This window comes from Sciurus vulgaris, assembly GCF_902686455.1.
Source record: "Sciurus vulgaris genome assembly, chromosome: 7".
NCBI classification, from domain to species: Eukaryota; Metazoa; Chordata; class Mammalia; order Rodentia; family Sciuridae; genus Sciurus; species Sciurus vulgaris.
This window is the reverse complement of record NC_136467.1, coordinates 143,401,959-143,414,870: the sequence shown is the minus strand read 5'-3', so window position 1 is coordinate 143,414,870 and position 12,912 is coordinate 143,401,959. Positions and strand designations below refer to the sequence as shown.

General features: G+C 41.9%; 1 long non-coding RNA gene across 1 annotated transcript; it reads right to left on the bottom strand.

Annotated features, from left to right (window-relative positions):
• Positions 1 to 367: 367 nt before the first annotated feature.
• On the bottom strand, positions 368 to 8,199 carry LOC306665292. Its single transcript, XR_013764960.1, has 2 exons — positions 8,128 to 8,199; positions 368 to 1,184 (listed from the first exon to the last, which is right to left on the bottom strand). It is a non-coding gene; the product is annotated as an uncharacterized lncRNA (long non-coding RNA).
• Positions 8,200 to 12,912: the final 4,713 nt, after the last annotated feature.

The following is a 12,912-nucleotide window of genomic DNA, read 5'->3' as shown; positions in this document are numbered from 1 at the left end:
ATACATGACTTATTGAGAATCAGGGAGTAGTTCAGTCATGAAATGGGATGTGATCCTTTTATCTTGTAATTAAAAATTCTAGTTGGAGACCCTCACGTTCTTTGTAGCATTATTCACAATAGCCAAGAGGTGGAAATTACTCAAAAGTACATCAACGAGTGTCTGGTGAAAGAATAAATGGAATGTGATACAGACATAGAACAGAATAGGGTTCAGCTTTTAAAAGGAGGAGATTCTGACCCGTGCTGAATGGTGGATGAACCTGAGGGACTGTCACAAAAGGACAAACACCGGCTGAGTCTGCATGTAGGAGGGACTCATAAAACTCACAGAAAAATAAGTAAGCTGGTGACCATCAGGATCTGAGGGCGGTGACGAGCTGTTTAATGGTTACAGAGTTTTACAAGATGAAAAATATTTAGAGATGAGTTACCCAGAGATATCATTGTCCTTAACATTACTGAAGTACACATTTAAAAAATGGTTAAGATGGTGAATTTCATGTTATAAGTATTCTGCTATGATTAAAAATCTTTAAAATGCTGATTTCAATCAAATCAACTGGAGGCTGCCCTGGGGGCCACCAATTAGCAGGAGGTGTCCTGCTGTGACTGATCTGTAGGATCTGAAGGAATTATCAGTGCCTCTCCCTGTCAGCAGCCAGGTCTGGTGATGTGCTGCAGATGTGGTCTCTGCTCTCCAATCCAAACAAGAGTCTGGGCCACCCACCCTTGGCCTTTGATTCTGTCCCAGGGGAGCTACAAATCTGACCCGTGAATGAAGCGCTGTGTGTGGGGAACATACGTGTGCGCACCCCGAGGGGCTGCCCTGCTGGAGCCCTGTGCATATGGGAGTTGAGCGCTGAAGTCTTCATCATAGGGCAGTTGTGCTGAATCTCACGGTTGTCAGATGCGGTGTTTTTGTTCTTGATGACATTGTTGGAACTCTAGGCGGTATCCCAGCGGTCAGTTTTTGCATGCATGTATTTTCCTGGTATGCGAAAGTCAAGTTTGCAGTTTATAACTCAGGGCTTAGCAGGAAATGAATGAGCCCTTTTGAGAATGGAATTTACTTCGATTTCTGGTTTCAACCCTTCAGGTTAAAGTTGCTGCCAATGAATTCTTCTAAGGTGTGTTTGAACTTCACAGGGGTGTGGATTGAATAACTGTGATTTTTTTTTTTTTCTAGGCTGGAGAAAGAAGGAGAGAAGACAAACAGTCTGAGTTTCAACACAAACGAGAGCCACCTTCAAGTCCAGCATACCAGTTAATTAACAAATGATTATTCTTCAAAATAGTAACGTAGTGTAAATAGGAATCTATTTATTTTACTAATAGCTATTGCTTTATTTATACATTTGCATAAATTCTTTGTTCTTCCCTCTGTGACCACTGATACATTGATACATGCATAGATATGTTGAGTGTGTGTGAAATAGCCTGTGTGTAGTGCACCTACTATGTTGTAAAATAAAATGTAATTTGAAATAACAGCAGTGCTTGCAGTTGAAAGAGTGGACACTTTGCCCTGATACCTATTACACCTGTTATTACACTGTTACTTTTAAAACACAGCTATCAAATAGCTCATTGGTGATTACAGAAATCAAAATGCATAGTGACAGTTTTTACCCTGCCCGTCTCATGATTCAAACCCTCATGAAAAGGAGAGGCCACTCTAAAGATCAAGTGCCACCTGTTACTGGAGTGGGGCCAAGTGACCTCTGACCTGACTGTCACTGGGGAGTTTGGGCCACATCTGTGATTCCCATCAGCGCCCACCACCTTCCACGAAGAGCCCGGGCAGATGTCGGTTAAGTGAGGAAGCTGCTTTCAAAAGACAGATGAAAGGAACACTGGAATCAACGGCTTAGGCAATGGCGGATTCTCTACGCACAGTTCTAAGAAATGACCTGTCCTTGACCTTTTCAAATGTTACTTCCAGAAAATCAACCTGTCAAGCACCTGGAGAGAAACCACAGCAGGTGAGACCATGGGATGTGACCAGTGGGTCTGGATGACAAAAATAAAGCAATTTCAGACACCAGCCTCACAGGTATGATAGGACACTCCTGAGACGGAGCCTTCGCTAGGAGAATCAGGGTTGGATCTCAGGCAACTGAGCTGAAGAAACCGGAAGGGCCCTTGGCAGGAGCTATTTCAGTTTTCATGAGAAGGGGAAGCAGGAGCTTCAAATGGGGTTTCCCTTTTAAGTTCCACCATGAACAGGTGTTTGCTTTACTCAAGGAGAAATTTCACAGGGGCAATTTCAGGCATAGCTGAGAGCAATCATGGGGGTTTCTGTTTGTTTGCTTGCTTTATAAGATCACTCCAGAAGCTTTGGACACGTATATTGAGTGTGTATATGAGTGTGTGTGTGTATGTTGTGTGTGTTCCCAACTTTGGAATCAAGCAAAAGGACAGCCCATTTCCACAGCATTCTTGGAAATATTTGCAGTATCAGGATAACTCTCCTATCCTCTGGTTATAATAACAGAAACGCTTTCTACACATCATCTCTTATGGTTTGGATCTGATTGTCTGCCAAAGGCCATGTGCTAAAAGCTTGGTCCCCAACCTGTGGCACATTTGGGAGGTGGGGCCTGGTGGAAGGAGTGGGACCATTTGGGCTATGCTCTTAAAGGGACATTGGGTCCCTGGCTTTTCCTCCCTCGGTTTTGCTTCCAGGTACCCTGAGGTGAGTCATTTCCTCCACCACGTGCTCCCCACCATGATGCTCTGCCTCTCTACAGGCCCAAAAGTAATGAAAACAACAGACGATGGGCTGACCTTTGAGACTATGAGGCAAAATAAATCTTTCATCCATTTAAATTGATTTCCTCAGGTGTTTTGTCACTCTGACAGAAAGCTGACTAATACAACATCTCATTTAATTTTTGTTATGATGTCATAAGATAGGCATTTCATCCCCACTATACAGATGGGAAGACTGATACTTAAAGGGATTGAATAACATGCTAGGTAGCACAATCAGGAAGTGGCAGAGTTGGGTTTGAACTGGGAGATTCCAGAGCTTTGCTCCCACAAGATAAGTGGCACACATCACACCAGCTGCACAAAGTCACTCAAAAATCCTGGGTAACCATCTCCAAAGCCCATTCACTAATTTTTCTCTCCTTTACATTTTGATTTACAATCTGGAGAAGGGTGACATTCCCCCACTTTAACTCATACAGTGTCCCTTTCCTTAATTTCTGTCCTTTCCAAGATTAACATTTGACCTGCACCTCTCATAGTACCCATGCTGGCCAATGTTCCCAACCAACCATGTGCATGAAATAACAATGAAGCTTAAGATCCTTCCCCATCTTTCCTGGTAGAATGGCTGTGTCTCTGGGAATTCCTCATCGTGACCAACTGCTTGGTTCCCTCTTTCACCAGAGCTCCACAATATCTAGTCCTTCCAAGAATTCCATAAGGAGGAAGGAAAAGTTGGCTCAGCTGATTGTCATCATTTTGCCTCCTCTCCCCCAACCCACTCCTTGCCTTCACTTTTTCTCTTCCAGATCTTCAATTTGCTGGATTCTTTAAGAGGCTGCGCTATGTTGTTATGGTCTGGATGGATTGATGGATGAATGGATATTCATTCTAGTTTTGGGTTTCCCCAGAAGTATGATGAGATAAGAATTCATACGTAAATAGAAAACTGGTAGAGGAACAGAGAAGTGAAGGAATACAGAAACAGGAAGTGAAGATAACTAGGCAAAGGAGAATGATCACCTAAGTTATCGCCTAGCTAAATCTCACTGGGGCATTCTGGGCAACTGCATAGAACTTACAGTGCATGACCATGATGATCTGCCTTGCTCCAAGCAACTGATGGTGGACCGAAACCCAGAGACTGGGAGATCTCAAGCTCATCTCAGATCCACTGAATCAGAATGTACATTTTTAACAGAATCCCCAAATGATATCATTTGTTAAGTACTGTTTGGAGAATGTCTCAAAGTTAATCAGATGAAAAGACAAGAGAACTGTGTACTTGTCCAGGTCCCCATTTGGCATTGGTCGTGAGCTATTTCTGAGGGTTTTGCCTCTTTGACTTGGCCTCTGTGTGGCCAGAACATTCATGCTTCAGTGGCCAGAAAGAAAGTCCCCAGAGAGAAAACCAAAGTTTTAGCCAATAGCAGCCCTCAACGTGGAGAGCTGTCACCCACACGATCAGATATGAATCTGATACTAAAGCTGAGGTTATAGTGCAGCAGTGATAACCAAAACTGTAATACTGATTCGATGTTAAAGACACATCAAATAGATTAAAGGAAGCAGGATTCAATCTAGGCTTATATTCTAAATAGTTGGTTTACCTAGTAGAGCAATACAATTATCACATTCACGTTAGCAGCATTAAGATAAATAACAACAGTATTTCTTGGTAGTTATTTCAGATGCTGTCAAGTAGACCATGAACGAGGTCAGGAAACAGGTTCCCGTATTTCCTCGGCTTTCTGTAATTCCTGGTATTAACTCTCAGGAGGGGTGGGACCTGCATGACCCATGTCTTTCATTGCCATGACAAATCGTGCACGACATTTATTCTGGAGCACATTCAAGAGTTGAAATTATAATGGAAAAAAAGACTTGACTCCTATTATAATGTTAAACACTGGTAAAGACATTTGGATAACATCCATAAAAATCTATGACTGTTCCCAGACACAATAAAGTAACTACACAAGAGAAGCAGTTTCCACAAAGATGTTAGTTTTTTTTATATACTTATATTTTAAGAATATCAGAGTGTTCTATAGCAACAAATGGGTTTATTAAAAAACAAAAAAAAATGGGTTTATTAAAAAAGAATTCAAGATGTATCCAAAGTTTCTAAATCTGTTTAGGAAAAAAAACTAATCAAATAACAACTTTCTAGAAACATCAAATTAAAAATAAAATTTTAAGGATTTTTATGCTTAGATAATATGACTGCAGAAAAGTATGACTCCAAAACTTTTGCACATGATAGAATGCTTTAATTTATGAGCTCAAATCAAGTCCAATACTTGAACGTTATTTAATATAATTAATAGTAAAAATTGAGTATATACCCTTTTATATATTTTTTGTTCAATATAACATCAAATGAGTATTTTAAATATATACTTTTTAGTTGTTGATGGACCTTTATTTATTTATATGTGGTGCTGAGAATTGAACCCAGTGCTTCACACATGCCAGGCAAGAGCTGTACCCCTGAGCCACAACCCCAGTCCCTCAAATAAATTTTAAATACTCAAAATATTGAAAAACTACACCTACTATTTATTCATTAACTAGCTACCAAATTGAAAATGCTTGATTTGGAAAATGAAAAGTTAAGGCATATTTTTTTCCTCTCGCTCTACACACACACACACACACACACACACACACACACACACACACGTCCTTAGCATACATAATTAATAAAATCCTGCAAAATGTATTCTCATGCCTCTTATCGCTCCCTTCATCTCCCCCTCTCTCTTTTCTCTGCCTTTTGGCTTCCAGTAACCGAGGAAGTTTTATATCCATTAAATAAGTGTCTCCTGAGCTCAGAGAACCAAATATTTTCTGTGATTTTCATCACATTAAAAATTAGCTGCCTTGTTATGAATGACAGCCTAGCAGAAATCTTGCTTTTGCCAAAGTTGCCACTCTTCCTTCATTAGTATTTTCTGCTCTGCCAACGCATTTGGGAAGGCTTTCAGTCACTTATTTATTTACAGCGTGAATGATAAACTCATTAATAAAGAAAAGCTCTGTGTTTTTTCTGATATGCAGAGGCTAATTCACAATGGGGGGGATGGGGAAGAATAGAGTTACTTTATTTTAGGTAGAGGGGAGTGAAGGGAGGGGAAGGGGTACAGGGAGGGGATGATAGAGTGAAACAGACATGATCACCTCATGTACATGTATGACTGCATGAGCCATGTGATCCTGCGATAGACACAATCAGAAAAATGAGAGATTACACTCTGTTTATGTATGATCTACCAAAATGTGTAAATGCATTCTACTGTCATGTATAACTAATTAGAACAAATTAAAAAATAATTAAAAAAAAAAAAAGACTCTGCCCAATTTGGCCCTTCACTCCTTACTCTTTCCTCAATTTTAGTTTTTCCAAAAAATGGTTGGGAACCCCAACTTGGTTGAGAGTTCTCTTCCTCAAAGAAATAAAACGATTCTTCCCTCGCCCAAGGCACGTGCAGGAGACAGCTCTGGAGGGGCAGAGGCGAGAACGTGCGGTTTGGGCTAGGGTCTTTCTCCAGTGTACATATGACTTGCTCTGGAACATGCTAGAACTGTGCCGATGCCTTGGATCTTGGGGATGAGACTATATCTGAGAATACCAAATCTACTTTGTATCAAAAAAACAAAGTGGGTTTTAAACCAGTGAGAACAGCAATGCAATGTGAGCCACAAAGGCAAGTCACGTAAGCAATTTCAAATGTGCTAGTTGTCCCAGGAAATAAGTAAAAAGAAACTGATAAAATTAATTTTAATAACATTTAACCCAATGTATGCAAAATGTCTTCATTAACATGTATCATTCTCCTTTCTTCATATTAAGCCCTTAAAATCAAGTGTGAACTTTACGTCGATGGCACACTTTAAAGGCCCTGTAGCCACCACTCCAGGTTCACTGAAGTCTGGACAATCGATTACATGAAACGTTTTGCCTTTAAAATATTTGCAGGGTCTTTCACAGCAAGATCAAAAGCTCCAGCTGAAATCATGAAGCTGAAAATAATAAATCTTTATTATGGCGAGGTCTGACTTCTTTCATTTATACTTAGGACTCTGCCCATCAAACAGGATCCTTTTCTCTAAGGATTATTTTATCACCCACTCAATTTCCCCCACTTCCATTCATCTAAATACATCATGAGCAGCAATCCCCCACATATACCCTCTGACTCCATATAGTGTCGCATCCTTGACCACTGAGAGCTGCTTAGGAAATCAGGAAAATACTTTATGATTTGCTATTTGATACAAAAAAACTAATATGCTCTGTTTGAAAACATGCTTGACCTAAAGTACGAAAAAGCTCTACATCAAAGTCAAAGTCTCTCTGTGGCCAGAGGACAGACCCCTGGCACATAGCTCTGCAATTTGAAAAAGCTAAATATGCAGAACTCATATTTTCTGTGCTGTGGGCCTCTGGTTACGTTTTGAAATTAGAAAGGAAACAAAGTACGGTCTGGTGATCCCTATTAAAAAATTCAGTGTAACCCATAAGAAAGCTACTAGAACTCATAAGTCAGTTTCTCAAGTTTGAAAGGTCCAAGCTCAATATGCAAAAATTGATTCTATTTCTATAAGCTAGCAATGGACAACTAGAAACTGAAAATTAGGAAATCAATACCATTTACAATAGCATGAAAAATATGAAATGCTTAGGGAGAAATCTGACAAGGAATGTATAATGAAAACTATCAAATTTTGCTGAGAGAAATTAGAAATTAGAGGTTCAGAATAAATGGAGAAATCCCCTTTGCTCATGAGTTCAGGGTTTCAATATTATCAAGTTATCAATTCCCCAAATTTCTCCTTAGTATCAATACAAATACAATCCAAATCCCAGAGGCTTTCTTTTCCTTTCTGTCTGTCTGCTGTCTGTCTTTCATGTTTCTTTCTTTTTGGTAGAAAAATGAAAGCTGCTTCTAAAATTCATCTGGAAATGCAAATGTTCTAGAAAATCCAAAGCAAAGAAGAATAAACTCAATCACCAGTATTTGATCTTGAGATGTCAAGCATAAGAAGTGGGGGTAAGGATAGAGAAAAAGAAGGCTAACAGTTAAGTTTTCAAAAAGAAAGGGTATAAAACACTTGTGTGTTAGGACGTAGTAAAAGACAAAATAGATCCACGTGGGATCAAAACAGATCAATCCCACCATATGGACTGGAAAATACCAGACAAAGCCCAATCAATATCTGCTGGGTGTAATAAAATCATCTGGGCAGTGATGAGGCTTGAATGTTGAAGTCCTGTTAGAAACAAGCTGCTCTTAAACTTCATAAAAGCAAATCCATTCACTGACACGTTATTTTTATCCCACCCACTTCTAAAAGACTTGAAGTAGCTAATAATGATCTAGGAAAACAGCCAAAGATGAATGACCTTCCATATATATTTTATACTTACACACTCCTGCAACTCTTTGATCAGAGGGGAGATTACTGAGTGACTTCCATTGTACTTTACTAAGTAGTGGAGGGAAAACCAAAGGGCTTATATATGCTTGCCACTGTCTAGACTTCTTGCTTATTTTAGATCCGGCTAATGCATGAAGTACAATGGGACATTTTCCAAGACCAGGAAGAGTAATGTCGCCTAACTGGAGCTGGCCTCATGATCCTTCTGATGTTCGGAAAGTTCCCATCATTGTTCCAAGAAGGCAAACACTTGGGAACCACACCACAGGAAATGAACGGTTTCGTCTAAATGGCTATTGGCCACGCAGACCACACTGTCATCAAATGTCTTACCGGGATGCCATCTCCTGCTCAGCATCGTCCCTTCCTGAGGAAAGTTTGGTTCATTCCCGAGAAGAAATTGGTGACTGGGGATTTACATGTTCTCTAGGAGAGATTTTCTCTGTTTATGAACAATATTAGTAGCGACGAATGATTCCTAACAGAAGACCTTGGGTTAGTATTTCAGGTAATGCTGCTGCTCTTGAGAGGACTCAGAAAAAGATCTCTTCTGTGTGACTCTTGTAGGTTGAGAAGTCGAGGGAAATGCAGTGATGCCTGAGTCTAAGAGCCTTGTGTATATTTCTGTGGGATAATGAAGAGGAATCTCCATTTAAATTTTTAAAATAAAAATAAAAGAGACAAACACCACCTACTTTTTTTTTTTCCCCACTGCCGAGCATCATTGCCTTTTGCAGAATTTGGAATTTGGAAAATGAAGGGCTGACTCCATTTGAATTCTGTCCTCATTTTTATGCCGCCTGTCATGTCCTTTCTAAACACAGATGACGTTTTCCTTCTGCCTCCCGCTATTGTTCAAATCCCTGGTGCTTTTCACCAGGACCTTCATAATTGAGCTCTTGTTTATGTCTACATTTCTTTGTCCTCCAGAAACATGCAAACATTCACACACGTTGTACTTTTCTCTGATTTGGTCTTGAGGAACCCCTCTGGACTGTGGCTTTAAACTCTCGCTCTGCCATGATGGGACTCCAGGATATTTGGTCATGACTGTTTATAACGTGACTTTTTTTATCCTGGCAGACAGCCTAATGCCTAGGTGTCCTTCTCACAGAAACCTGTTTGTACTGGCAGATGCTTTTGTGGCTCTTGTCTGACCTGTGTCCAGTTTACTCCTATCAAAATACCCACTCCCTAGGCGGGCCCTGACCAGGAAAGAAATCAGGTTCGGGTGTGTTAGCCAGGTGAGGCACGGAAGAGGCAGCACAGGGGAACACAGGAAATACCAGAGGGAGTTTATTACTCATAGATCCCAGAGAGAAGAGGGCAGGTGCCTCGTGGGGCCAAGGACAAAGGGAAGTTGTTCAGAACATGCCTGTTCAACCTGCAGGCGGGGAGCAAAGAGAGAGAGAGAAGGGAGTGGTCACCTGTGGACTGAAGCTGTTCTTGGGGTCCAGGATGTTACCTAAGCAGGTTTCCTGAGGGAAGTTCTAATTGGTAGGTTGAGAGAAAGTATGCCCAAGTTCTAGGTGGTCAGTGCGACATATCAACACAGCACACGTGGGGTGTAGGGGTCAGGGCCAGTCCCCACATAGGCTGTATCCAGCTGGTACCACACTCACAACCTACAAAAGAGCCATATGGAAAGTATTTCAGTACTAAATCTGGTCTGGGCTTCCAATAGACTCTGGGCCTTTGCCATGTTCCGTTTGCTTAAAATACCATTGCACACACGGTCTTTGGCTAACTTCCACTGATGCTCAGCTTAGTGGCCACTTTCTTAGAAAAATTCCTGATTGGCTCTGCCAGTGAGGATTAAGTCTCCTCATGTGTTCCTCTCCTAGGGCCTTGCCTTTCGTAACACGTATTCCACTGTCTTTTGGCGGATCTTATTTTCAAAGATGCCCACAGCTGTATCGCCCATCCCACATACTCCTACCTTGCCGCTCATCAAGAATTGGAGACAGAGATTGGAGGTCTCTTGTTCTCCCTCCCCTGGATCCCAGACTGGTCTTTACTCACCACCAGAATGGGGGAGGGGCCACCCAGTGGTCCATGATTTCCAAGACGGAATCAGAGAAAGAAATGCAGCTCTTGTCTGCTTCCATTGAAAGGCTAGCTCAGAGGGAAGCCAGCCACCTTTTTAGAATTCTAGTTACCTAAGGCCATCATGGTGGTCACATGCTGTAGGTGTTCCCAGCAGCACCTCAGAAGGGCTCCCAGGTGACAGTCTGCAAGAACTCAGCCAATGAATGAGGACATCTCCAGAAAAACCCAGGCCCCAGTCATCAGGTCACTTCCAGGCCTTGCGTCTCCCAGTTGAGGCCCAGACATCATGGAATCCTGTGCCCCCTGCAGGTTGGAAGATTCAAAGTCATGAGCATAATACACATGGTTGGTCCAAGCTGCTAAGTTTGGGGATAATTTGTTACCCAGCACCAGGAACTGAAATATTATTAGATAGTTGGATGCTTATTCATCTAGGTGATAAAAACTGTAAAGCATGAGAGCAGCCACTGTTTACCATTATAACTTCAGCGATCAGCCCCATGACCATTACATAGCAGAAATGTAATTAATAATCTTAACTGAATGAATAGAGAATGAATGGGAGGAGTATTTTCTCCTCTAACTTTGCATTTATCTCCCTCTTCTTTTGAACTTAAGTTTGGTGACCCAGAGGGCTGGTGTGCCTAGGAGACTGGTTTTCTTTCCATCGGTGTCTACATCATTAATTCCTCCTGTTTTCTCTTGACCTTTCCTTGCCCCAGTGAAGTGACCAAGAGGAAGATTTGATGTCGTTTGGGACTTAGAACACCCATGGGTACAGTTGCTGGAGTGGGATTATAGGGGACTGGAGTCAGGTGGAGATGCTGGGGCAGCACTTTTCTGAAGGCCCCAAACTTGAGGGTGGTTGTTGTGGTTTAGATGTTAAATGACCCCAAAAACCCATGTGGTAAAGGCCTGGTTCTTGGTTGGCACTACAGGGATGTGGTGAACCTGTGCGGGGGTGGCTGGTGGGAGTTCCTCGTGTTATTGGGAGAAGGACCTTAAAGAGGATCGTGGGACCCTGGGCTCACTCTTTCTCTCCTGTCTTAATATGTTGTCACTGGCTTACTTTCCACACATGCAGCTGCATTGTCAGCCACATTATGAGGTGATACAGAGGAGGAGTGACAACCCAACCTGCACTGTGTCATTTGGACTTTTAGCCTCCAAAACTGTGAGCTAAATACTTTTTTCTTTATAAAGTTAGCTTCTTTGGATATTTCGTTGTAGTAACTCATAGCTGACTTCACCAGGATGCAGAACTATTCGCTGAAAACATGCGGCCTCTCTCTTTCTGTCCCCTGTCATGGTGTGGGTCTTTAATGTCTCCTGAAAACTTATGTGTTAGGAAGAGCAGCAATGTTCATGGGTGAAAAGATTGAATGATAAGAACTGTAATCTCCTCAGTGGGTTAATCCATTTGATGGATTGATAATTTGAATGGATTACTGGGTGGTAACTCTAGGCAGGTAGGTGTGGCTGAAGGAAGTAGGTTACTGGGGGTGTTGGTCTTGGAGACCGTATCTTGTCCCTGTGTGTGCACTCTCTTTCTCTCTCTCCTTCCCAGCTGCCATGAACTGAAAGCTTTCTTCCACCATCATGGAAGCTTCTAAAACCATAAGCCCAAGTAAATCCTTTCTCTAAGTTGTTCTTGTCAGGTACTTTGTTCAGAGCAATGAAAACTGACACTCCCCCTCCCCCAACCCATATACACACTCCAGGACACAGGACTTGAGGAGACAGCAGAAGTCACAGTCACACACAAAGCATCGTCAACTCCATTCTCAAGGAGTGTGAGCTGGTGGGGCGGGGGAATGAAGGTGAGGAGGGCGATTCAGGTGCTGAGCTGACTGAGAGGATGTTCTTGGCTTTAAGAGTCGACACCATTTCCCCCTCTCCCTCAAACCATTTTCTTTCCTTTGCGTACACACACCTGTGTATATGTCCACGTGTGCCCATGCATGCCCACACGCACAGCCCAGAGGAAGCCTAGTCAGTGCCTAACCACACCCGGTTCAATGCAGAATGGGTGCACCTTTCCATGCTGGAGTAATTCCCCAGTTATGGAGACAGATTAGAAGGAAGAAGAATAGGAATACAAGTAAAAATAAGAGGAAGAGGAGGAAGAGCTCTCTTTTATTTGGTGCTTGCTGAATGTCATGAATTATGATATAAACATTTTTGCAGAATCTCATGTAATCTAAAACAAAAACAACTTGCAAGATACATACAATTTCCAATTCATAGATGAGGAAACCAATGCTTAAAGTAAGTCAGTCAAGGTCACATAGTTAGTATACATTGAAGCCAGAATTTTTAGACAAGTCTGGCTGCCTCTAAATTCCATGCTCTTTAATATTCGAGTAGGATCTAGGCAGTTCTATTTTCACCAAAGTAGCCCAAAAAGAGCAGTGTTCAAACAGGACTGTGACCTGGAGGGGTCACTTTGATTCTGATGTGATCAGAAGCATTGAACCACCTATTATAAACCATCTGCTTGAATTGGACTCCTGCCCCTCCCACCCCATCCCTGGACTCCTACAAACAGTCAGGATCTCCTAACAACCAGGAGTCCAGTGCCCTGGCCATTCCTTGAGGTTCGAGAATTCCCGCCAAATTTGCAGGCAAATGGATGAAATTGGAGAATATCATGCTAAGTGAGATAAGCCAATCTCAAAAATCCAAAAGGCGAATGATCTCA